This window comes from Melanotaenia boesemani, chromosome 18 (assembly GCF_017639745.1).
Source record: "Melanotaenia boesemani isolate fMelBoe1 chromosome 18, fMelBoe1.pri, whole genome shotgun sequence".
NCBI classification, from domain to species: domain Eukaryota; kingdom Metazoa; phylum Chordata; class Actinopteri; order Atheriniformes; family Melanotaeniidae; genus Melanotaenia; species Melanotaenia boesemani.
Genome location: NC_055699.1, coordinates 20,423,420 through 20,450,173, shown reverse-complemented (window position 1 = coordinate 20,450,173; position 26,754 = coordinate 20,423,420). Strand labels below are relative to the sequence as shown.

The 26,754-nt window shown below is 39.2% G+C and overlaps 1 protein-coding gene and 1 long non-coding RNA gene across 2 annotated transcripts in view; one reads left to right on the top strand and one right to left on the bottom strand.

Annotated features, from left to right (window-relative positions):
• olfm3a (olfactomedin 3a) overlaps positions 1-26,754 on the bottom strand; it is an 82,114-nt gene that overhangs the window by 16,205 nt on the left and 39,155 nt on the right. The gene's annotated exons all lie outside the window — the stretch shown is intronic.
• Positions 97-21,135, top strand: LOC121629307. The gene is made up of 3 exons (XR_006008354.1): positions 97-109; positions 4,592-4,600; positions 21,057-21,135. It is a non-coding gene; the product is annotated as an uncharacterized LOC121629307 (long non-coding RNA).

Sequence of the window (26,754 nt, the reverse complement as noted above, 5' to 3'; positions counted from 1 at the left end):
ATGTAATGTAAGCAAAGTCATTTTAAACTCAAGAACGTTGTGTAAAATTGTCATCACTAATTCCCTTTTACAGAAAACAAACATATTAGCCAACACTCTGTCACTGTGGGTTACTCTTGGTTAAATTAAAACACTTAAAATTAATTGCTGAAGAATTTTGGAAACTGAAAACTTAAGCTTTTAAAATATTTATTGGACCCTGGGCCATGTTCTTTCTAGCAGAGATATCAAGCTGACTGCTGAATCAAACAAACAAACAAGCAGGACGATGTAGTTGCATTCATATTAAGTGGTGTATTCCTCACACGGATCAGAAGGTAATTTAAGGTGAAATTGGAGGCAGGTGTTTTGATCAATGGGATGATGCACAACTGTGTTTGTTTGGTTTATTTAAACAACAGGGATGATTAGCCTCTAACACGTGTCCATGCAGTTAGTGAAACTCATGAATTTCCTTTGTTTTCCATGTATTTCAACATACATAAATAGGTTAATGTAGGGATACAGTCACACATTATCCTGCTAAACTGTCAGAAAAAAGAATGATGTTAATTTTTTTGGCAGAAATTTACACATAAATATAAGTATTGACAGTCCAGTTTCATGGCAAAATGTGAAGCAATAAGTGCAAAATTAAATTTGTATTTATGATGGACAAGAATTGTGCAGCCATTTTTGTGACAGCTTGAATTTCCGTGATCATTTTGTTTCATGCCTGCATGATGTTTGTGCAATTTGTAGCTCTGATGGGACTCTTCACTTGGTTATTCAGAAAAAAAAATTTGGCAGTAGTTTTAGAGACAGTCTGTGTTGTCGTGAGCCATGATAATGTCCTAAACCTAAGAAAATAAATTGGTGATGCTTGTTTTTTACAAACAGTCTAGTGTATGAAGTAGCGGGACAAATTAATGAGGCTTTAGAATTAGTTGTTTTAGTTATTGGTTTGTCCTCTACAAAGATCATTCTAAGAACACTGGATGCCTTAGGCCTGGTACACATAAAGATTATCAGGCTGTTTTTATCAGTACTTACAACAAACTATCTTCACATGTATGGAAAGCTGACGACTCCTGAGTTGTGACTGTGTGAATTGTGACGTGGAATGGAATGTAGCCAATCAGAGAGCGAGCCAGCTGGGGAGCAAGAAAGTCTGTTATTGTTATTTTTTTCAGTTCTGTCTTTTTCTGTTCACAATAGTCCCAAGACCACCATCATTCCCTCGTCCTGTATCCTCTTCCATCCTGGGTGTCGCGTTTTCTGGTTGTTACTATGTTTCTTCTCTTCGATTTTTTTTTTTTTTTTTTTTTTGCTGTGTTGTTGCTATGGTTCTTCTTCTATGTTTTTGTTAGCTCACGTTTGGTCATGTTAGATGTCTGCCTGGGAGGATTATATTGTAGATCAGTTGCGGGTCAGCATCGTTATGTGTGTGTTGTTTTCTGATGAGATTATCTAAACACACCACACACAGTATGATCAAAACTGTTACATGCCTGATTTTTTTCTCCCCATGTGAGGTCTCGACCGGATAAAAAATGTGTACCAGACCTTAGTTTGTGCCGGGTCACAAAAAGCAGCCCAAAGCTGTGTTACTGGTTTTAAGTTCACCAGAATTCTGACACACAATGGAGTGAACGACATTTGAGGGTTAAATTGTTGCTCTCTGATATAAACATTGTTCTCTGCTTTTTGCTAAAGGTTCTGTTGACAAGCAGGAGGCCTTTAGAAAAATGACCTGTTGATTGATTATACCAAGAAGATTTTATTTTTCTCTTTCCCAGAAGGTTTGTGAACCTTAAAAACAAGATGCTTCAGAGTCTTTTTTTATTTTTTAAGTACACCAACCTGAAATTTCCCTGGAGAGGTGGGAAATTCTCTGCTTCTGTTAGTTTGCTTAACTCGATTCTGCAAAACTTGCTGATGTTCAGGTTTATAATCATGAAAATTATGTGAGTGGGATCATTTCTACCGCTGCTTTGTAGGTTTTAAATTAGACTGGACTGAAGCTGTGCTTTACTCCTTTTGTGGCGAGTAGCACACTTGGGTTGTTTAAATAAATAATGTTAAATAAAAAAATATAAAAATGACAACGCCACCAGGGGACTTTCACCCCAGGAAATCTTGCCCGCAAGGCATGCGGGTTTGAATTACTGCACATGGACAGAGAGTTTCCCAAATTAAAAATAATTTTTTTAAAATACAGAGGTTAAAATAAAATAAAAAATAAAATAAAAATCACTCCACCATAAAACCAAGGTACAAATGCCTGGATTCTCAGGGACACAATCCTGAAAACAAAAAAGGTCAATACATGCAATAAAAAAAAACAAACTAAAACACACACACAAATACCATCTATAAAGCATAAAAACAAGTTGCATCCTATTCTGACCAGCCAGGTCTAAGTGCACCCACAACTCAGACACTAAAAGAGTGATCAGTCGGTATGGAGATAAGGACGATAACCCATACTCCGCCGGACCAGGATACCTGGTGGGCTGGATCCAGTTAAAAGGATAAACAAACAGAGATAATAATCCGGGACAAAGCAGCAGCGTGTCCATCACGGCCGCCGCGTGATGCACATTCTTTCGTTGGCCTGGCGAAACACACACACAAATTCACACCACTGTTCTCATAGGCTCAAAATATCTTCTACTGGGACAGCAGCCTTACCCATACATGCAAGCGTCCACAGGGGGGAAAACTGAACCGACACGGGATACTGCCAGACGGCCTCTATGATCCCACCCTGTCCCTGCTGCCAATGATGGCAACCTGTACGCAGGGCGCCGCTGCATACCACACTGTAAAAAGATTGAGCCGCATGAGCGCCAGAAGACAGGAAAACCTGACAGGGACGCGGAACAGTACTCATGGTATATTCGGCCAGAATGCTAGGTCAACCACACCATGTTGGCTTAGAGGTCCATCCCAGCCACCCAGGAAGTCCGCCCACCCACAGTCAACGCTGATAACTTGCACCTGGAGGTCCAATTAAAGGAGGAAAGGGGACAAGGTAATCAACCTCGTCCTGCCACACTTTTATTGAACCTACCTACTCATGTTTATTTCATGCAGATAGTGTTTACTTTAGTATTCTGTATCATTTTATCACTTTAAAAGATACTCAAAAACACTTTAAATACAAATTAGGGCTGATTAAAAGTATCTTGTCAATGATTCGATTCCACGATGCATGACTGTGTTACATCCTCAGTTTCTTTGTTACTGCACATTTCTACTTTCTGCATCAATAAATACAAGCAGTCAGATAATTATAGACTAACTCCAGTTTTTCAGTCTTAATCATGTGTTTCTTTTTATCAATTTAATTTTACCTATTAATATTTCATATTAATATCAGGGTTATTCTGCTGCAATATATTTGGAAACATGAAATCCTTCTTTAGTAAAATTCTTCTGTAATATTTTGTCTAACTAATAATGAAATTTGTTAAATTTGGTTATTCTAAGTTTTCAAAGAAATTTTAAATCTGCATCAGAAATTTACTTATGTGTTGATATCTAAACAATATAATGTTTGAATTTTATTGATCTGATAAGTTTTGATCTGGAGTTCAGTCCTAAAATAAAACAAAAATAAATAAAAAAGTAAAAGTTTTTACTGTTTTATTTAGTTAATTATTAAAATTCTGAAAACTGATGAGGATCAAAAATTTCTGACATGATACATGAACTGTAATCTGTAAACAGTAAGTTAAAGGTTTTGTTTGAGCTACTTAACTTGTCTGTCCAAACTTATTATCTGTGAAAGGAAACCGAATATACTGCCCCATGTCAGTATCGCTGTGAGGACTGTCAGTATTTTCTGATGTAAACTCGTGCTGAAACTTTGATGACATTGATTGATAAACAGGGATGCAGTTTACCTGAATAACACATATCAGTTACAAAGCTGCACATTACTTTATGTGGGAGAATGATTTGATGTCATTTTCTGACCAAACACATTTTAATGAAAAAGAAAGATGTAATGTTGGAGATGTTGGAGATTCTAAGAACAAAAATACCATCTGATCCACTTGCAGTGATTAATTTAGGGAGCTCGAGACAACAGATTTAAAGATATAAAATTATAGGAATGACATCAAATATAAAGTAAGTTGTTAAAAAAAACTGAGAAATGAAAGATTAAAGTCAAAGATTTAACAGGATAATGTGGAGATTGAAGATTTTAAATTCTAATCCAGGTTTTTAGTTTGAAGTAATATGACTCAGAAGAGAATGAAAACATCTGAAAAAATGTCTTGGACATTTTTATCTTTAGTTCCTGAAACCTGTCTGTTGCAGTGGTTCATCAGTCCGTGACTATGGTTACTAAAATAAAAGCATGAAGTGAAACACTGAGGAGGGCTTTCGTCTATGCAAGGTTTCCTCTCTTTCTGCAGTGGGCCAAGCCTATCCCATCCTCACAGTGCTGCCCCCCTGCAGTAAAGATCTCAACCAGGGAAAGGCAACACTCGTCTGGAAGGTGGACGGCAGCAGCAGCTATGAGAAGAGCAGGAGCCCCAGGGTGCTGACGGACGGCCACTACAGCTGGAGCAGCACCCTGAGGGTCCCTGCAGACCAGCAGAGGGAGGTGGGCTCACTCTGAGAGACACTGAGGGGAGACCAATGTTCTAAGTACTGATCTGACTCACTAGGAGTCTGATTCAGATTTTGTTCTGTTACAGCTAAGTTTGTTCTGTAATGCACTTTGTCTCTCACTGCCATTTTCTAATTTAATAAAGACTCATTTAATGGACATGTTTTTTTATCTGTGCTCAGTTTCAACAATAAAGGCATAATAATTCCTAGAAATATATATATATATATATATATATATATATAGATAGATAGATAGATAGATAGAAATATATATGTATGAGAAATAATAAATACATAAGATATTTTTTAATATGACAAATCAATGTAAAATTAATGCCTATGATTTCTATGACAGCATGGTAGAACATTAAAAATGCTCAGCAGCATTAAGTGTTGCTTTGAACTTTGTTTTTTGACTAATTTTCTATGATGTCACAGTTGCATTAATATGTCATACCTCTAATAATGAGTTCCCACATCCGTGTATAGAGTACGTTACATTTTTATTTTCCCGTTCAATTCCCTGATTAAATCAAATATGGCTTGCTGCGGTTTATTTGACCTTGTGGGAGCAATTGTAAGAGATACAGCCAGAAGAATTGTCAGATCATGCTGTGGAAAAGAGGACGAAGAAATTAATTTACATGAAGAAACCACTGGAGACAGAGAAAATAACTTTGCACAAGAAGTTTCTCCCAGTCGTCCCAATGATATGACCGCCACAGAAGGCGTGGAACAGGAAACATATACATACACCACTGCAAGACGAGAAGATGATTTTTTTACAAGATTCTTGGAGTCAACTTCTTGAAACATCTTTCAGTCAAGATTCTACTGAGTCCACAAGTGAAACTTCAACAGAAAGCAGTTTTTTTTTTATTCAAACACCCTAACAGACAGTAGTGACCAAAATTGCCAAGCTGGGGATCTGCCTGTATTTGTGACAAATGCATTTGAAGATGCCAGAGAAATGTCTCAAAATGAGATCTTTTCCGTTGATGAAAGGAATGCAGGCGCCATGAGAAATGAACCCCTAGATCAGGAGAGACACAATAATGTTTATATAGATACCGTTTCAAGACGGGAAGATGATTTTTTACAACAAGATTCTTGGAGTCACCTCCAAGTGATGTTGATAATGTACAAAATCTTATCATCAAATTACAGAATAATGTCCATTGTGGGGAAAGATGCGAGACATGTAAGTTGAAATTAAATAAAATGTTCTCATTTAATTCTCCTGAGGTCACAGTACTCTTTTTACCTCAGTCAGCTGATGTGCAATTTTAAGACAGTCTGTGACTCCAAATAAAAATATCTACCTTCCTGGAATAAGTTGAAAACAGAAATACAATATCAGCTCAGTCATCTGCCACAAACCCTCACAATCCCATCCTTATCAGTTTTATACATATTTGTTTTATCCAGGAATGTTTTTCAAAGCTGACAATCTGAGAATATCTGTGGGAAACAGAGTACAAGCTGCCAGAGATATTTCACGAAATGGGATAATTTACATATATAACAAGAATACAGATGCCATGAGAGAAGAACCCGTGGAGCAAGAGAGAAATACGAACGGACATGAAGACGTTCTTGTAGAGCAAGCACATAGTTCTGAACAAGATTCTCCCAGTTATCTGAATAATAATAACACGGCTGATGTAACAGGTAACACTGAGGAGCAGGAGATAAACATGAATAGGCAGGAAGAAACTGTTACTGATGAAGAATTGTGGCAAGATGTTGGTCATGATATAACCAGTGAAAGACCTGCTGATCCTTCTGACAGCACTTCCATGCCAAGGACCCCACCCGGACAAGCTATCTCTGGGGAAGACGAATCAGATGATGAAATGGAAGACAAAGAAGAGATTGTAAAAGATTTTCTAAAAGCGTTAATTTGTTTTCTCTTTGCTTTTGGCCTTTTTTTCCCCATTATTTGTTATGATCATTATTTCAAAGAAGACTATGTGCAATTTAAAACATAAACATTCTCATTTTGTCACAGTGCGGTAGAGGTGAGGACCCAATAGAGTGAAGAAGCAGATGAGTACAGAAACAAGTTTTTAATTTTTAATGGCAAGACCAAACACAAACAAAACGGGAAACATGACCAGGATCTGAAAAAGGAAAACTGAAGCCATGGAGTATAAATATACTGAGGACCTAATAAGGAACACACGAACGGACATGAAGACGTTCTTGTAGAACAAGCACATACTTCTGAACAAGATTCTCCCAGTTATCTGAATAATAATAACACGGCTGATGTAACAGGTAACACTGAGGAGCAGGAGATACACATGAATGGACAGGAAGAAATGTGAAATTCAAACCAGGTGAGCTGATGAACACGAAGCAAAACAGAGTACATTACACAAAAGGAATGAACAGGAAACCAAACAATGCAATGAACCCATCGGACAGTAAAACCAAACCAAAACACGCAGAACATGACAGCCTTCCACACAAAGGAAAGAACCACAAAAGAAAAATAAAAAACACACAACTAATCACGATAAGACCACAAAAACCACAGATCATGACAAAACTGTACCAGAGTTAGTCTCAGGCTAACTCTGGTACAATTATTCAGCTCCATAAGAAAATACAAAATATTGAAATTTAGGGTTACATAAAGATTTGGATATCTTTTAGAAATAGTTTTAGTTGATATTTAAAACAGTTTATGGAGCTACAGCTCTTCATATTTTCATATCATATTTCACAAAGAAAAAGCAGATTATCCAAAAGTTGTGCAGTAGGTACATTACAGTTGTAGATAGAAGCTGCTCTGCTGGATCTAACAGAACTACGAGGACAATAACAGACAAAAGCCAGCAAACCTGCAGGGGCAGAGCTATTTATACTAGACTCAAATGTTCTAAAATTTTCAAAACTCATTAGGTTATGTTTCAAAAGTTTCAAAGGGACATTGAAAAAAATAACCTCAAAAACAAGACAATAGGAAAACAGAGACAAGTAAGAATACCCAATGCCCATTTTAAAGAAAAATGGGGAAAGTACAACAAAATCTACAGAAGAGTATTAGTGCCACTGGAGAGAAAGAGAGAGAGAGAGAGAGAGAAAATAGAACTCTGAGAAAAAAGTCAGAATTCTGACTCTTTTCTCAGAATCCGCTAAGCTCTTGTTAAGTTTTGTTTTGCCAATGGTTGTAGCCATTAGTTTTTGAGTTGGATGCTCTAATGGCAAAACTAGAAAATTTTATGGGTGCCAGTGCGACTTCTGCCTACTCAGATATACATACATGCAATACGAAGGCAGCCATGTCACAACAAAGCAACTGCTGTGTAGTGATGATGAGGCTGCAGACACGCCTACAGTATGATGCATGCAGAGTGATCATGTGTGTTGTGTGTGTGCGAGAGAGAGAATAAGAAAAGAGGCATGCTTATGTGTGTATCATAGACTATAGCTGTCTCCCAATTCAGGGTCTGCACACTTCGGAGTGTGCGGACTACATAGGCTACAGAGTGTCCTCCATAGTCTACACACTTCGAAGTCTGCTTAACGTTCGTGAAATGGGACAGCCTACCTAGTCAAGAATTTCCCATTGCAACAACACAGGATTGTTGAATCACCTTCTGTCTGCTTTACGGCCTGGTTCTGCTTGCTTCTCACATGCTGACTGTAGGCGGTAACACACCTACGGGTGCCACGCTGTCAGCACAGCAGCACTCTGTTGTTAGCCTGTTTGCTTAGCTGTTTTCAACCTGAAGGGTGACGACAGATGCTAAACAGGCGTGACGTGAATCCACAAGACTTCGAACAGCTGTCAACCATTTAACTTATCAGTATAATAATAACGATACATATTGTTATTGTATTGATTAGTTATTAAGTTCATTATTATTATAAATCAGCTTTTATGATTATTGGTAAGCTATTTATATTCAATATTACTGATCTGTCATGAATCAGATCAATAAGCTTTAAATTTATTATCAATTTTTGCTCAGTTTATTTTTTAAACAATAAAATAAAAAGCGAAAATCAAGGAGTATGATCCCAGCAAGGCTGTGATGCTGTGGCACAAGGACCATTAGGAGCAGGAGGCCAGACTTAATGGACTGTGTAAAAAGCACGAAGAGTAGAAAGGGACAAGTCTGATTAGTTTTTAGTTAATGAATTCAGACATTAACTCTTTATCAAATAAAACCATTTTTCTTGTTACCTTTGTTTAATGTTGCTGTGACTTCCACTTTCAGTTTGGATACAACACAACATAGTATTATAGAAAATAAGCATGTGTCATTCCCATAAAATCCAAAAATGGGTGAGAGGTGGAGCTGAGAGAAGGACTGTAAAGGTGGGGGTGGATGATTGACATCCATCAAACTCCAAGCTGCTTGTAGCTAAGAGTTAACGGAGCTAACCCGGAGCTAACCAGCTAACAGAGGTAGGTGGGCTAAAGCTATGAGTTATAAAAATTTCACCCCCCTCACAGTTGACATGAAATTAAACTTGACCTATTAATCCTAAAATGTTTTTTTTTTTTGTACCAGAAATGTTTATTTCTGCTGTGAAATGGGTCTTTTTTAACATGGGAGTCCAGAGGGATTGACTGTTTTGGCGCCAGCCCCTAGTGGATGATGGCTTCACATTTTACCTCTGGTGGTTGCTGCTTGGTCTATATACGGACGCTGAACAACAGCACTAAATCACTGACATCCATTATAAATCAATAAAAACTGTGGATTGCTCAAGTATAATGCCATTGGATATTCAGCTTCAATCCTCTTCATTTTCGAAGATATTCCTGTAAATATGCTGAAAAATTGTGTTGTGGATTGCTGCCCTGAACATAATTATTCAACAAGAAGCAATCTTTCTTGGGGCTGCCGAAGAGACAAAAGCCCAGAAAGATGTAATAACCGACAAGAGGCGCCTGTAAAGAATCCTTTAAAAAATACATAACACACTGCTTACTGAAAGAAATCTTGCCACTAGAGGGCTGCTTAACCATTTTTGATAACAAGGGGCTGGTTGTTCAAAAAATTCAATCTGGATTAAAGCTATCCGGTTTTGGGAAACCCATTTTTCGGACGGCAGATCACGTAATCCGGCTTACTTTTACCACCGGTTGTTCAAAGCAAAATAGAACTGGATCACCCTGATACAGAATCCCGTTTTACAGGATCACAAAATCCGTATTTCCACCATGTAAATCAATGTGGGCTGCTGGCTACGTGAGGACAACAGGTAGAAGAGACGGGTCAAGTATTTTTTATTGCGAGACAACACACAGAAACCATAAACAGTGGATGGGACATGTATTGAGGGATGAAACTAATTTAGTTTTTTTGACAGGTTCTTTTCTGATTATGCAGTGATGAATCACAAGAAAATTTAATGTTTTATTTGTTTTTGTTATTGAATTTGTTTGGGGGTTTATTTCATGGGGACATGATAATGTCCTGTTTTTATCTTTGCTTTACTAAGCTGAAAGGCTTAATAGGTAGCCTATCCCTATGTTAACCACTTTATCACTGTAACAATTAAACAAGTCAGGTACAAAATACAAATTTCAGCATATGGACCGAATAAAAAGTTAAGCAATTAAGCTTCCTTTTTGTGGATCAAAGTTATCCGGATTCTACTCAAAGGTTTTGAACAACCCAACCTGAAGGTTTTATCTGGATAACAACCAGGATTGGATTATGTGATCCAAGCTGAGTTCAGAATCCGGATATCCTTTCTGAACAACCCATTTTCAATCTTCGATCCTACGCAATTCAATTCGATTCCAGCAACGCAAAAATAAACCTCAAGATTGGGGGGGGGGGGGGGGGATGGTGCTGGTGTGTGCGCGACTGTGTTTCTGAAAGATCCTAGTTTTTATGTAATTCTGTTTGGATATGTAAAGGCCTGTTTTGTTTTAACATGCATGAATTGAATTATGCTTGAATTCTATAATCATGTAAAGCACGTTGTGTTGCCTTTGACATGAAAATGGCTTTATAGATAAAGTTTGATTTGATTTGGTTCAATAATGACGTTAAAAAATAACAATTTCTTACATGTTTAGGATGTTTGTCAATATCAGGACATTCGGACTGATTTTTGAAAAATTATCAATACATAATTGTCTGACTGCTTGTATTCATTGATGAAGAAAGTAGCAACGCGCAGTGATAAATAAAATTGAGGATGCAACACATCGTGAGTCGTGAGACCAGAGACCAGTGAAGATGCACAGCTCTACTTAACAGATTATATTTGCATCCATTAATTACACCTCACGTCCTTTCTGTTCTAAAAGTTCATTTCTTCAAATTAAATAGATTTTTCAGTGTTCAAGAAAAGAAATTCACTTGCAGGAAAATAAATTTCTTACTTCTTATTTAATCTTGAAATATTGACCCCCCCTCATATATATATATATATATATATATATATGAGTGAAATAAGTTTTCTGGCCTTAAATAATAAAAGAGCACAATTTCTTAATTTACTTTCACTTAAAATTAGTATTCTGTTGAAACCATAGCAGAAAATAAAAGATGATATTTTTAGTATAAGATTCAAGATCAGAATTCATTTGGGATTTTGAGAAATATTTAACATAAAATCAAATATATTAGAATTTGACAGATTTTGAAAGCACTATGATATATTCAGAATAATAAAAATATAAAACAGTTTTAAAAGATTTCCCCTGCAGCTGTGAGGTTTTTGTACAACGTGTCACTGTGTGAACGGAAAGCTGTTACCCTGCTGACAATAATAAACTCCTTCATCTTCAGGAGTTGTTCCTTTGTCCCATGTGTCCAAATTGTTTCTTTTGAATTAACCCTCATATAAACATTTCAATGTTGTTAGTGTCAGCTCCCTGATCTTAAAATACACAATCCTGGGAGACATTCTGTTTTTAAACATTGCATAATTGAGTTATCCTGATATACCTGAATAAGTAAGGGATAAGTAAGGGATAACGCCAGACAAGGCTTTGCGTCGTCTATTAATTTATGATAATGGCCACCTCGGAGGGCACTGTCCCGCTTATACTATGGTCCATTAAAAGGAAAAAAAAATAAATAAACAATTAATGCGTTAATGTTGTTTTTTACCAGAAAAATCCTAAGTTTTTCACAAGAAGCGGCTGAGTGGACTATTTCGTTGTAACGCGTTGCCAAGGTAACCGGCTCTGACACAGAACCTGCAGCTTGGTCGGCCGCAGTTATGTTACGGGTTCAGCTCTTACAGCTTGTGTGTGTCCAGAGGATGATGCGACATGTTGTTTCAAACATTCAAAGTCCACAGGTAGTTTCCTAAATCTTTTTTATTGATCATTAAAAAGTCTATCCAGCAATCTTAAATCCTGTCCTAAATTGTTATTATAATATTATCAACCATTCACTCTGTATCAACCCAGTAGATAAGGAAGAAAGAAAGAAAGTAACCAAAAATGAAAAGACAGGCGAGGAACTATTTAAAATTAACAACATTGCCATTGATCGTGGCATTTGATAAAGTCACTAGCATGTCCATGGTGGCATTTGAAGGACAGAGATCTAATCTTTGTGGACCCTGACCACTGCTGGTTGGGACATTGCCGGACGAAATAATGTTGCTCCATCCTGTCTCTCTTGATCTGGCATGTTTCTAGCCCGGTGTCTGAGAGTCGACTGACAGCCATGCTCCGGAGGCTGTGGTTTGTGTAAATCCACGACAGACCCACCTTAACCCTGTAAAGCCCAAACCAATAAATAATTGACAGAAAATTCAAATTCTTTGAAAATGGAGTCTTTATTGGTCCCTTTGAAGAAATGAAAAAAAAATATATGGAAATATCAGTGTCCATATGTAAGTTTTCATTTGTATCATATTAGATACATCCGGTCACAATGGTCAAATGTACTTTTTTTGTTGAACAAACAAATATCAACACCAATGTAACTGGCAGAATGGAAGATGAACATTTCACTTATTCTGACTCATTTTGTGCTTCACAACCTTTTTATCTTCCGTGATGGAAGGCTTGAAAACGGTTTCTTTCCTTGTCCAAGCAGAGATGCACTCTACATTTCTCACAATAGACATGGGAGAAGTGGCCAGTGCAGTGCTTGCATCTCTGCCGTGTTTCCCATGTTGGGAAATGATCAAGGCCATCCTTTCTCACACCAGTGGTTTTCCTCTTGCGGGGCGGTGTTGGTGTTCCTTCTGGAGAGGATAGAGGTCTGCCACACTTTTTGACCTTTCATGCGCTTGTGAGAGAGGTGCCAGCAGAAGCCTGAAACCTTCTCAGCGGCAAGGGTTTCAGCTTGGGGTCCAGTTTTTCCAAAACTCTCCTGTAGCGGATCCGTGCATTGATCACTGCCACCGTAACAGTATGCCACCAGATGTATATGTACCATCTTTGGGATCTGAAGCTGAACTTGTAAAGTGCAGATAGCATGTCAAGAACGTCCACACCTCCCATGAACTTGTTATATGCGTCAACGACGGCTGGTCTGGGAACCACTATGTGGGTTTTGGCTTTCCGATCCCAATGCTTCACATTGCCCAGTGGTTCAACACCAACAAAAGAAGAGAGCAGGTTCACAGCTTTGCTGTCATGCCATCTTACAATAACGATGTCTTCCTGGTTCACTCTAAAATCAAGAGACCCTCTTCCTATTTTCTTCAATTCTTTCTCATCCATCAGCTGGCAGTTCTTTACCCTGTTCATTTGGACTGTTCCTATGTAGTAGATTTCTCTTTGTTTCAAGTGCTCCACCAATGGAACTGATGTAAGCAGGTTGTCTGCAAAAACCTTGTGATTTCTTCCTGCTGGAAGGGTTGAGGTAATTTTCAGGACAACGTCTCCGGTAGCACCAACATCAGATTTTTCTTTATCAGGATTTTCTGCCCCTTGACAAATGTCAAAAGTCATACAGATAGCCACTTTGTCCAGCACATCCCCACATCTTGAAACCCCACTTGTGAGGTTTTCCTGGCATGTAACACCGTAGATGTGACTTTCCTTTGAAAGGCACCATAATTTCATCAACAGCGTGACATTCTTCAGGAAGTACACACAGAAAGCGTTGTTGTAGTTTCTTACCTTAGCTTATCTTTTTTTGCATCTTCAGACACATTGAGGTTGTCCTGAAAGTGGATCAGTGTCAGCAAATTCAGAAAATGACATCACATCACAAACTGCAGGATATTGTCTCCATCTCCCAGTAGGCTCGTACATTGTGCATTTGTACTAACCCCATGTGCATGTACATACCCAGAATTTGCTTAATTTCTTTGGCATTTGTGTTCACTGACTTTCCATTTTTTTGCACGCTGTACAAGTTTGTTTCTTCTGCAGTTTCCTGTAGCATGTCCTCAGTAACAAAATCTTTGAAATACATGTATGCTGTCCAGTTAAGCCTGTCTTCACAGCCTTCCTCAACAGATTCCACAAACTCAACAGCTGGAGGATCAAACTGTTTTTTTCCCCGCTGATACTCCTTCCTTTTCACTTTGCCCTTTGAGTACTGCTTTGGCGTGACCTTTGGCTTTGCTGTCTCCTCTTCTGGGACCTCTGGATCTTCCTCATCACCATTACTATCTGTGTTCTCTTCAATTTTTGCAGGAGGGGTCCATTCCTACTCCTCCTCATCGTCATCATTTTCCCCTAGCTGCTCACTGTCAATAGCATTTCCATCCAGAATCATTTTCAGAACTTCTTCAACGCTGTATTTTTTTTCCATCTAAAAACATACACACAAGCCAACACATAAAACAGGCTATTGTGAATTTTTTTGGTACTGGTCAGTTTTCAGTGAAAATCAGTAAGCAAAAAAAGGTTAAGCAATGGTGCCATGGTAAATTATATCGTAATCATGGTATAAAAAGTTGCATAATTTAAATGTGTGGTGTACCAAATTATGTAATTTGACTTGATCGTTGATTGTGACCAGTTTCCACAAGCTCAAACAACACCGTGTTGCAAAACTTCACACTCTGCAAATGCAGCGTAACAGCTTGATAAAGAAGATAGTGTTGTTGCAGGGAGGGTATACCAGAGAGGTTTAACAAAACTTGTGATAAAGTTTGTGCTTGAGGTTGCTAAATCCTCTGACGTCTTAACCTGCGTCATTGGTTTCAAAACACCGGTTGTGAAGTCTTGGTTAAAATAGCCAAATAAACCAGTAAACCTGCTTTTTTGAATATCCCCCAGATATAACATGGTGGATGTGCTCTCTGCCTTTCTCACAGAAGAAGCCTAAATTCCTTGTCTTTGTGTAAATTTCCCACCAAAGTTTTAGAAGTTTACAACCTTTCCAAAAGCTCTCTGCTGGTTTGCAGAATTACACATGTACACTTAAGCATTTAAATACTTAAATGTAAATAAGAAAAAGCATTACAATAAAAATCTGCAGTCTTATTTGTCCAGACTACGTGGCTACAGAGTGTCCTCAGTAGTCTACACACTTCGAAGTCTGCTTAACGTTTGTGAAATGGGCCAGCCTACCTAGCAAATAAGAATTTCCCATAGCAACAACATAGGACGCTGAATCACTTAATCACACGGTAACACCTACAGTAAAAAAAAAAAAAAAAACACGGTCTGAGGCTCTGTTTTTTTCCAGCTGGTACACACTTCATCAACCCCTTAAAAGTCCACCAATATCAAATATTACCGAATTTTCATGTCACCATGTACTTGGTTTTGTAATGCTTCTACTAAAGTGGAGTTTTAAAAAAAAGCAGAGGAGCAGGAAAACGCTCAGAGGGTGCAGAAAACTTTAGTACAAGGTTGTCGCACCAGATTTTCCTAAAACCTCCAGTGACATTTTCAGGTCATTTATACAGAAAAGAAAATGTGATGTGTTTACAAAATTTAAAAATAGCTGTAAATATGTGTATAGGTAAGGCTTTATTTAATCATATCATGAGGAGGTGGAGGGTTATGAATAGACAAAATCACTTAAGAGCTGAATGAAAGTAAACAACAGCTGAAATAAAGAAAGTAGGACAATGCTGACAGAAGTACAAAGAAGACGAGCCGAGGAATTCGCTGAAGCCAGAAAAACAGAGCTGTACTGATCTGATTCTATCTGTTGATTATTCAATATTTGATTAAAAATCATAGACTAATAATGATAGCACAGACTTAAAGGAGTGTAACCATGTCAGCATGATGTGCCTGATTAAACATACTGAATCTATGTTCCTGATGAGGCATGACTAATTGTTTTTCAATGTTTTCTTTCTCAGTATGTCCGATGGAAAAAGGCTCAGAGGCTGCGATGATTTCATAGAGCTGCACACCAAAGTCTGGTTATTAATCATTCTCACAAAACAGCATCCAGCAGCTCAAAGATCTCCCCAGTGGCCCTGCAGAGTCTCATTCTCTGCACAGAAGTGCATCAGTGGTCACAAACGCTTTACAATACACATACAACCCCCAAACCCCCCCTTTTAAAAGTGATATCCAGCAGTCATCAATATTCTTACATTAAAGTTTTTTGTTTTTTTCTTTTTTTGTTTTTTTTATCAAAAGTTTAAAAATGGAAAATGACCCCAAAATGTCTTTAGAAATATTTTTAAAATAACTGAAGATGCAAAACCTGACTGACTTCAAGTACATCTTTGACACAGTTGCTCCCACACAAACATTTCTCATTAAGCTGTAACGTAGGTAAGTTAGGTATTTCTACCCGACTCTGAAAAGACAGAGGACATAATCTTCTGGCTCTGAGCAGAACTCTTTCTTTTTACAAAAAAGTGATCGGTGTAACCACTTGCTCCTAGAGAACTACAGGAAACACTACCATGTTGGCTACTTTCACACAGCATGGAGCAAAGAAACTTTGAAAGACAAAAAAAGAGAAAAACAATAATTGGAGGGTGACGGAAAACAAGTGAAATTGGAACATCAGAAATCGCAGCCACCACCGCAGTGTTGCCAACTTGTCAAAAGCGACTAGCGACAAATCTAGCGACTTTTACTGCAGTTATTGGAGACTTTCTGGTGTTTTGGAGACTCTTTGAAAGCACATGTTGTTCTGCAGTTACTGTCGTGAACGAGCAGCGTGTGCTGCAGGAGCCCCTCCCCGTCCCAAAGCACTCACACAGGCGGTCAGTCTCACAGTAGCTAGGGCAGAGGCTGCAGTCAGAGCAGCAGAGAGGAGACCCACACCGCTCCGCTTACACACTAAAAATGAATTGTGCATGCGCAAAGGCGCCGCTGATCCCGCCCTGGCTTACAGAGCGGGATGTAAATGTAAATGTTTTTTTCGCTGTCATACTAAAATAAATAATTTCATTGAATAAGTCCAGTGAACACTGTTACATGGCTGAAGTTTTATACTCCATGTACAGTGATCCTCAAAACATCTTGTATCTGACTTTTTTGAAGTCAGTGCTTGGTGAGGTACAGTTGGCCATCAAGGCTTTTGAGGGTGAGCAGGTAGATCCTCCTAAACGTCTTGACAGCTTGGTTAGCCTGATAAAGTCTGGGAGTAGCAGGGTGCTGAATCCAATGGTTAATATTGATGTGCTCAAGGAGCCAATTGGTGGATACATCAGTTGTAGGCTTCTAAGTGCAGCATAAGGTTAGAAACTAAACTAAAAGTAAGAAAACTAAAGGAAAAAAAAAAAACTAACTCTGCCAAAGTGTCTCTTTTGTGTTACTTTGCCGGTCCCAAGCCCGGATAAAGGAGGAGGGTTAGACATAGAGCAATTCCACGCAACTTAACAGTCGTTTGGTTAAATTTCATATTCTAACAATTAACAATAAAGGACAAAATTGATTTATGTAATGTGGATCTCGACAAAGGTTATCAAAGCTTATTTTTTAAAAGTAATGGCCTATTTCAATGACAAAAATACAAAACAAAACAAAAAATCAAACCAAGAATCAACAGAAAAAACTATTTGTAGTTCTAAACATATTTAGGGTGTTTTTGACTCACCTTTTGTCTCTCCATGATGTTATTTCTTTCTCCTACAATGGCCATTACATTACATGCAAATGGCCAATTATGCAAATTAGGCGATGACGTCATTTAGCGACTTCTAGCGACTTTCAGGACAGCCAATAGCTACTTTTCTTACTGAGGAGTTGGCAACAGTGCACCACCGTTGTATTATATTCAAAATCGATGCAGTCTGGTGTCCTAGCATGCTGCACAATGCTGCCTTTTCGAATCATAGATGACTCAAACATGCAAATCAGCCACACGCCAACAAGGCATGAAGAATAATGGTGGCCTCTCTGTGGAAGATGCAGGTATCCTGCCTGGTACACACTTAACTGCATCTTTTTGTTTGTCACTGTCATAAATATACTGCACTTACCATTAAATGTGTCCTCATCAACCTTCCTTCTGACTAGGAGAACATGTAGGGGGCTAATGTGGGAACGAAAGTGAATGGATGGGGTAATACAGGTGATAGTCGGGTTTGAGTCAATAAATGTCATTAAAGAAGTCATTAGATCCAAACGACTTCCTTTGTCCTTCCCCACGGCTATGAGAACTTTATGATTATAGTTACAAAAACATGGCAGGGGGAGTAATGCGAGGTATTACTTTAATTAGGAATGTTTTCGACATAAATATCTCAAAGTTACAGCACTTAGAATTTAATATAAGTTAAATTTTTTTCTTTACTAGAAACTAACTAGAAAAGAAATGATTCTGTTCAGGGCTGATTCTCTATGTCCATGTACTAAAGCTAGCTGTTTGCTCTAAATGGATCTTGACCCTGTCCTGTGGCCTTGGTCTCTTGATGTAATGTCTGTTGCTTTTTTTCATGATAGCAGACTGGACTTGCTGCTGCAGCAATATAGCTCTGGCAATTTGTGGAAATCCTCAGAGGATTACTACAGGTGAGATGCAGGGGATTAATAAAATAAGATTGATTGCTGCCAACCTGTTAATGCTTAAATCACGAGTAGTCGGCTCCTTTAGGCCACAAATGGTCTAGTTCTGATAGCCGTCATCCATCACGTCTCAGCAGAAAATGTTATGACAAGATGAAATGTGCTGAGTCATTAAAAAATGGTGATGATTGGAAAGGAGTCACAATTTGTCCCTCCTGAGTTTCAATGTCGGGTATATTACCTGGTCATTTTAACTACCCACTTGCTTAGAATCTGCTCTGTTCATGTGAACCATTTACAGCATTGTTTCCTTAGATGTAATACTGATCAGCCACTTTATTAGGTCCACCTGTTCAATTCCTTTTTAACATAAATGGCCGATTAGCCAATCCTGTCGCTCTGATTAAATATTTTTAGTCATGTAGACATGGTGAAGATGACTTGCTGGATTTCAAACTGAGCATCAGAATGAAGAAGAAAAGAGATTTAATCCTTTAAAGCCTGACCTAAGAAAAGAATTGGGAGAAAATTGTAATATTTTTAATCTGATGCCTTCATTTAGCCCGTTAACAAATTGTAAAAAAATAAATAAATAAAATAATAATAATTATATATATATGTTTATAATTACCATTCTTCCAAGCTGAGGTGACACTTTTGTTTTGCCTCCACTGAACACAGTGACGTAGGATCAGAATGGATCTATAATTGACATTTTTCTGGGCCAATCAGCCAAAATTTAAAACGTTAAAAGATGGAAAAATGTTGTCTGGTCTGATGAGTCTCCATTTCAGCTCCACATTCAGATGGTAGGCTCGGAATTTGGTGGAAACATCATGAAAACATGGATCCATCCTGCCTTGTATCAGCAGTTTAGGCTGCTGGTGGAGGTGTAATCGTGTGGGGGATATTGTCATGGCTGGTGTTAATGAGTCTGAGGGTGTGTCCCAAATCGCGCACTTCTATACTTCGAACACTACATTTAAGTGCTTAGTGCGCTGACACAGAAATTTCAGTAAAAACTCAGTGCACTGAAAGTACCCGGATGCTGCCCTAAACTCGGCCAAAAATCTAGTGCGAAACGATGGACACTACACGCACTAAACGGACGCCATCTTGCTGACGTAGCGGAAGGGGAGGGACTTTCAACCAGTTTTTCAGAGCTGGCAGCCACCGACTCAGCGGTACCGATGCAGGCGGAGGGTATTTTCAACTGTTGTAAGTATGAAGATATTTGATCATAATTCTAATATAAACTGCAGCATGCTTCTTATCTCTTCTATCCCTGATGACAGTTATGGCTCTGATCATTTGTTGGAGGCTGCAGTAGAGTTAGCAACGTAAATGTTAGCAGTTTTATAGCCGATTTCGCGGATCTAGATGGGCTATAAGTGTTAGAAATGATTAATGCTATAGGTTCCGTATGTTTATTCATGATTGCTGAACCTCCAAATTAAGCACTGCGGGGTCTCTGGTGTAAACGAAATGGTCCTTGATCTGAAAACTGATTAGGAAACACCGCTGGTTAGAGAACCGGCCCGTTTCGATGGTACCGCTGACGAAGCCGTAGCTGATTGCAGACTCTTATCTAAAGTGATGTACAAAGTACCCATAAAGTACATAATAATGTTTGCTTTTATATAAACTTCCATTCTGTGTTCACCGTAGGTCACTGTGGCATCAAACTACTGAGCCAGCAGTGGCACTGAGGCATTTACCACCTGCGGGCTAGGACGCTGCTGTGGAGAAGAGGAGGCGGCAAGAGAGAAATGATTTAATTAAAATTTTAAATAAAATGTTTTCTGCATCCCTGTTTTAGCGTCTTCATTACTGCATTTCATATTTTAAATGATGATTTCTAGTATAATCGGTTTCCTGTTGCAGACGTGAACGGTATCAGTGTAAACACCAATAAAAACAAATGTATAATGTAACGTACTTTAATTCAGTTAAGATATCGTTGCTTATTTAAAAACTGTTTTAGCATAAAAGTATGACATGCAAACACGTATGTTGACGTGATTTTGGATTTTGGAAGAAAAAAAAAAAGGTATAGTAACCGAGCGGCGCTGCTAAGCTGGTACGTCACTACCGGTAAGTGCAAAACGTTAGTGCTCAATTTGGATCAGGACTTACCCACGATAGTGTGCACTACAGAAGGTAGTGCTTAGTGCGCACTACGCACTACCTTCCAGTGCACTCATGTAAGTGCGCGGTTTGAGACACACTCTTCATGTTCGGTGATGGTTGGAGAGGCCGTAGACGCATACTGGCTGCCACATTTCCGTCAGTCTGCCCCAGGGTAGTGATGCGAAGTTCGACTCTTTTCACTAACCCAGGTCTTTTACTCTCGAACAGTAAAGTGAAAAAAAATCTTTAAAGAGTCATGTCGTTCATTTTTACAGCAGGTGGCGTTGTAAAAAAGTCTGCGATTCTCAAGCAGTAAATACTGAAGGTAACAAAACTACTGGTAATGCCACAAGCAATTCAAACCATGTGAAAACGTAGGGAAGCAAATACACACCACAATAAAGTGATTTGTGTCCTACATCCTCCCTGCCATTGTTTAACAGCGTAACAGTGACTCGGTAGCTATCACATAACAAATGAACAAGAGACCGAGCCGAGAGCGAACGTACTGCTGAGCTTGATACAGCTTGAGCTGTGAACGAACGAAGGAAGACCCGTTCAGAGACCAAGTTGCCTGTCACGTGACAGAGAGAAACACTGGAGAGACCAATCCGAGAGCAAACGTACTGCTCGCCAAACAGCCTGAATGATGAACGAGAACGAGAACGAGACCGTGCAGCCCAAGCTGTCTGTCACAAATGCCTGAGCAGCCTGGCTGTCACGTGACAAAAGAACGAGGACCTGAGGACGGACCTGAGCGAGTCCTGAACGAATCATTTCTGTTTCCTGTCCTGATCTACTGACTGAGTTTATCCAGCTGCCTGCCATGTGGCGAGAGGAGGTACGGCATGAAAATTAACGAATCGCTCACTGAGAGGACCCGTTACTCCCGAGTCATATAAAGGATTAGTTCATACTGAACGAATCGTTCGTGACCGACACATCACTACCCCAGGGCAGCTGAGGCTAACATGTAGCTTACCATCACCAAGTATAAATGAGGAATGAATGGAGAATCGATATTTATATATCTCTTGAAAAGTGCTAAATAGATATCCATTGTTATTCTTAAGGATGGTTTTAACACCACAGCCTACCTGAGTATTGTTACTGACCATAACCCTGCATTTATGCCTTTTTTTTAAACAGTTGTCTCTTTTCTGGCACGCCCACTTTTGTGTTTATGTACATGTAACCTTATTTTTCCACCTTATTTCATCTTTTTAAATCATGCACATGCTTTGTTTTTTTTGCTCTTAATTTTTTTTTTTTTATATAAATTCTCATGTTTGTGTACACTTTAACACAGTTAAACTATATGAAGGTTAAATTGGCACAAAGCTGTATTTATAATAATCAGAGTGAAAACTGGGTGGCAGAAATGCCAACAAAGCTTAATCTCACATCACAAACTACGCTGCCACCAGATACGCACCTAAACAGATGCTATCTCTCCAGTCATCTATCAGCCTGTCCAAACAAAAAGCCACCAGAGTATTGGAGGCAAGTGAAGTGGAATGCGCATGTCAGTACTGTAACTGATGATCATGTTGCTTTAAAACACATTGACATTTTAGCTCTAACAGCAGGGGAAGATGAACTCGCACATGCAGCCAGCTCTGCAATCGGAGTGATGCAGACGTCTGAGACAGCAGCAACAACTGGCAACACCCATGAATACAACAACAACAGCAATCCTGGTGGCAAAGTTCCAGGAAAAGGATGACAAAAAGATGCTGAATACCACAGAGGGGAAATAAAAAGGACACAGCAATAGAGAAGCCATCTTCTCCATCAAATATGACTGTGGTGAAAGGCATGCAGGGAGATTAATTTCCTAAAGGAGTGCCACCTTCTTGCCTTTCCTGACCCCCGCAAAGAGAAGATTGAATAGATAATTCTGCAGGAGCTTGGCACATTCTGTCCCAGACAGACTCTGAATGAGCAGCAGCATTATCTCGTTCACACCCTTGTGCTTCTTCTCTGGGGTGCGCTTCCATGAGTCCTCGGCCAGAACAAGACGACATGGCAGTCATAAGCACCACGGAGGATGATAATGAAACACTCATCAAACGTTATCGGTGGAGTGAAGTCAGCGGACAGCTCCCGGCCACACTGAGTGGCACATGCATACAAAGCAGCTGTGACGGTGCACTAACACACGTTCATTATGTTGTTTACCGAGATAAAGCCAAGTCATGATGGACATCTTTGTTCTTTAACCAATTTAAGTGTCCTAAATTAATAAACGTTATGCTAGATTTCACAAAATTCTAACCACAAGCATTACTTTTGTCCTGAAACTGGAATATCATCTTGTAACGTGAAGGATTTTTGTGAAGCAGTCTGAAGCAGTTAAGAGCCCTTCTTTAACTGATGCCCTAATCAAGTCTGTGTCATTAGCATGCATATGTCTTGGCAGCTTGTTCAGATAACTGAGAAAAGCGAGCCCGTGCTCATTAGTACTAAAAAAAAAAAAAAAAAAGGTGATTCTGAAAAAGGACACTGCTGCCATATCAGTGTCACAGAATCTGCAGATTCAGACATGGTCACGTCTCACAAAATGTTGCGGCAAAGGTCGTTCACCTGATCTTTTCATGCTCTTTACTGCCTTTTGAAATTTCTCCTTCTAATTATGCTCCACAGCGGTGTCAGTGCTATGTAAAATCTGCAGTAAAGTCTCTTTAACTGCCTCCATAGTAATGTAAATGTGAGTGTGTGCCTTAAATGCTACTTTTAACTGATTGATACCATCATACCACTAAATGACATGAACATTCATATTGGCAAACCACAGGCAACTGACTTTCTGGCTCTCATCTACTCTTTCAATCTCAAACTGGTACAGACTCCTCCAACACAAAAAGGTGGCAATACTCTTGACTTGGCGCCTACCAGAAACTGCTCCACAGCCGACCTGTCCGTCACCCTGCTGCACCTCTCAGACCACTTCCTGGTCAAATTCTCTGTCTTCCTTCCTCATGTCACTCAAGCGTCTCCAAAAATGGTGTCCTACTACAGAAACTTGAGATCCCTCAGACCTACACAGCTGTCTGATGAGGTTTACTCTACCTTCCCTTCCCTCTCAGACTTCTCCTTACTGTCTGTTAATGAGGCTACAGAAACACTCTGCTCCTCTCTTGCCTCCTCTCTGGACAAACTCTGTCCTCTGGTGTCAAAACCAACCAGACAAAATCCTCCCAGTCCATGGCTCACAGAGGTTCTAAGGGAGCACTTATGCCCACGGTGATATTGTTCAATGAAATCATGATCTTGTATTTAAACTATATGACTTAAAATAAACAAAAAAAATTATATATATATATATATATATATATATATATATATATACATATCCACTGCCTCTAGCACTACGTGACAGCACCTGGGTCCAACTAGACTCACAGCAGTCTGAATACCATTTAATTATGACGTCCCATCTTTTTTGAATTCTTGCTTGTGTTGTTCTTACTGTCAGATTAAGTCGCTTTGGAAAAAACAGCTAAATGACTATAGAATAGAATAGAATAGAATAGAATCAAGTTAATATGATAAGAGCATTTTAGAAGGTTCTTTGTAGTTAGACTGCAATTGATTTGATTCAACTCATTCCCTTTTAGTTTCTTACATGATATGTTAATTAATTCTCTCATTCTTAGAAAGTCCTCAACAACTTCCAGAGAGAGTCTCAACTTGTTGCTTTAAATAAAAGCAGAATGAGGGCATTAATATACAGCATGGTTAGCTAACTAGCTAGTGGGCATTTATTTAATTCAACTGTCACAATATGAATGTTGAATCAATGAGAGATAAAACAAAAAAAAAAAAGAAATGAAAGAATAAGGAATAATGCAACTTTGCTATTATTCAAGTATTTTCAGAGTTTAAATATGAATTCAAGAGATTCAAGATTCAGAGTGTTTATTGTCATTTACCCAGTAAAGAAACAAGTTTACCTGAACAATGAAATTCTTACTTACTCTGAATGCCATAAAGATAAAGACAAGACAAGTAGTAAATAATCATAATCATAATAAAAGTACATAAATGTGCTACATAAACTGTTTTCATTCAACATTGAATAATTAGCTTTGCGAAAGAAAAAAAAAAAAAAAAAAACTGTCATGAGGTAGGTGGTAAGATGCATGCGCAATATCTATTATAAGTAATAAGACATAAAACAGTAAACAATATTGCAGTTACTGTGGTTGACAATATAAAGTCAGTGTGCACGGTACAGGCCGTTATTACAGACTCCTATCAGCTGAGTTTGATGGCCGAGGGAAAGAAAGAGTTTCTGAGTCTGGTTGTCCTGCATTTCAGACTCCTGTATCTCCTGCCTGAGGGGAGGAGAGTGCACAGTCCGTGTTGGGGGTGGGTGGGGTTTTTGATGATGGACTCTGTGCTTGTAGATGCTCTGCAGAGAGGGCAGCGGAGTCCTGGTGATCTTGGATGCAGTCTTCACCACTCTCTGCAGGTCTGTAACAGCAGAGCTGCGTACCACACAGGGATGCAGCTGGTCAGGATGGACTCAACGACGCAGCTGTTCAGGTTTCTGAGGATATTTGGTGACATGCCGAACTTCCTCAGCCTCCTCAGGACGTACAGCCGCTGCTGAGCTCTCTTCACCAGCTGTGTGGTGTTGAGTGTCCAGGTGAGGTCCTCGCTGATGTGGACCCCCAGATATTTAAAGCTGCTCACCCTCTCCACTTCCAGCCCCGCGGATAAGCAGTGGCTAGTCAAGGTTTCTCTCCTTCCTCTAGTCCACTATCATCTCCTTGGTGTTGTCAGTGTTGAGGGTGAAGTTGTTGTCCTCACACCATGTCACCAGAGAGGCCACCTCCCTTATGTAGGCTGCTTCGTCCCCGCCAATGATGAGTCCTATCACAGGGGTGTCGTCCTCAAACTTCAGAATGGTGTTGTCCTTGTGGAAGGCCACACAGTCATGGGTGAACAGGGTGTAGAGGATGGGACTTAGGATACACCCCCTGTGGTGTGCCAGTTTTAGTGATGATGCTGGCTGAAGCCCTGTTCCCGATCCTGACAAACTGAGGTCTGCCAGTCAGAAAGTCCTGGAGTAGTCCCAGGGAAAGCAGTTTGTTGGTGAGCTTGTGGGGGATGACCGAATGCCAAACTGTAGTTAATAAAGAGCACCCTGATGTAAAAGTCTTTATTCTCCAGGTGTGAGAGGGAGATGTGCAGGGCTGCAGCAATAGCTTCTGAGGTGGACCTGTTGGATCAGTAGGCATACTGCAGGGGGTCTAGTGTGTCTGGTAGGCAGCACTGAATGTGGGCCAGCACCACTCTCTTGAAGTACTTCATAATGATTGGAGTGAGTGCTCTTGGCATGTAGTCATTCAGACTGCTAGGGGGGCTCTTTTTGGGGAGCGGGCAGTGGTCTTAAATATGTTTAACAAAAAAGTTGAGCTATGAGATAGCAAACATCTTTATACAAGGGAAGTAAATGACAAGTTTGGTCATATGAAGTCAGTTAATAAAGATTCAGTGTTAGCCAACATCACAAATTCTGCTACCAAATGTTTAGATTCTTCATAGAATTCAGTGTCATCGTAACGATAGCCAAGACATCCTGGTTAAAACATTAGCCCAAGCTGAAATTGGCTCAACTCGCATGTCATTGCTTAGCAACCCTTGAGCCTTGTACCTATTTATTAGGCCTCTAATCGAAAATTGCATACTCATAATGAAATGAGTATATATCTGTAACTACAAGGTTTATTTGAAATAAACACTTTCAAAGGTTTGTTACGATATGTAGATATCAGTATATGTGTTACTGGTAAAGAGTAAATGAAGATGGAATATAGAACAAATGAAAAACATTTTAGGCTTGCTACAAAAAAACTGTTTCCGGATTAATATTAATATACCTGTTGAATGATGCATCTGTTGCTCATCAAAATCATATTACAATACGTGAACATTATCTCTGCAAAAGCCAACTCTGATAAAGTGAAGCAGAACAAAATTAAAGTGGTTTTAGTTCAGGCAGTTTAGACGAGGTCTGCAAAATGGCAACACTGGCACAGTTTGGCAGCATCTATTCTCAACGTCCCTTAATTGGGGGACCTCAAGTTTTTGAAGGTTAATTTGTCCACAACAAAGCAGATGTTCACAAGGAAGGACCCTACCCAACTGAAGTAAATGGATTTACAAACCTGTAA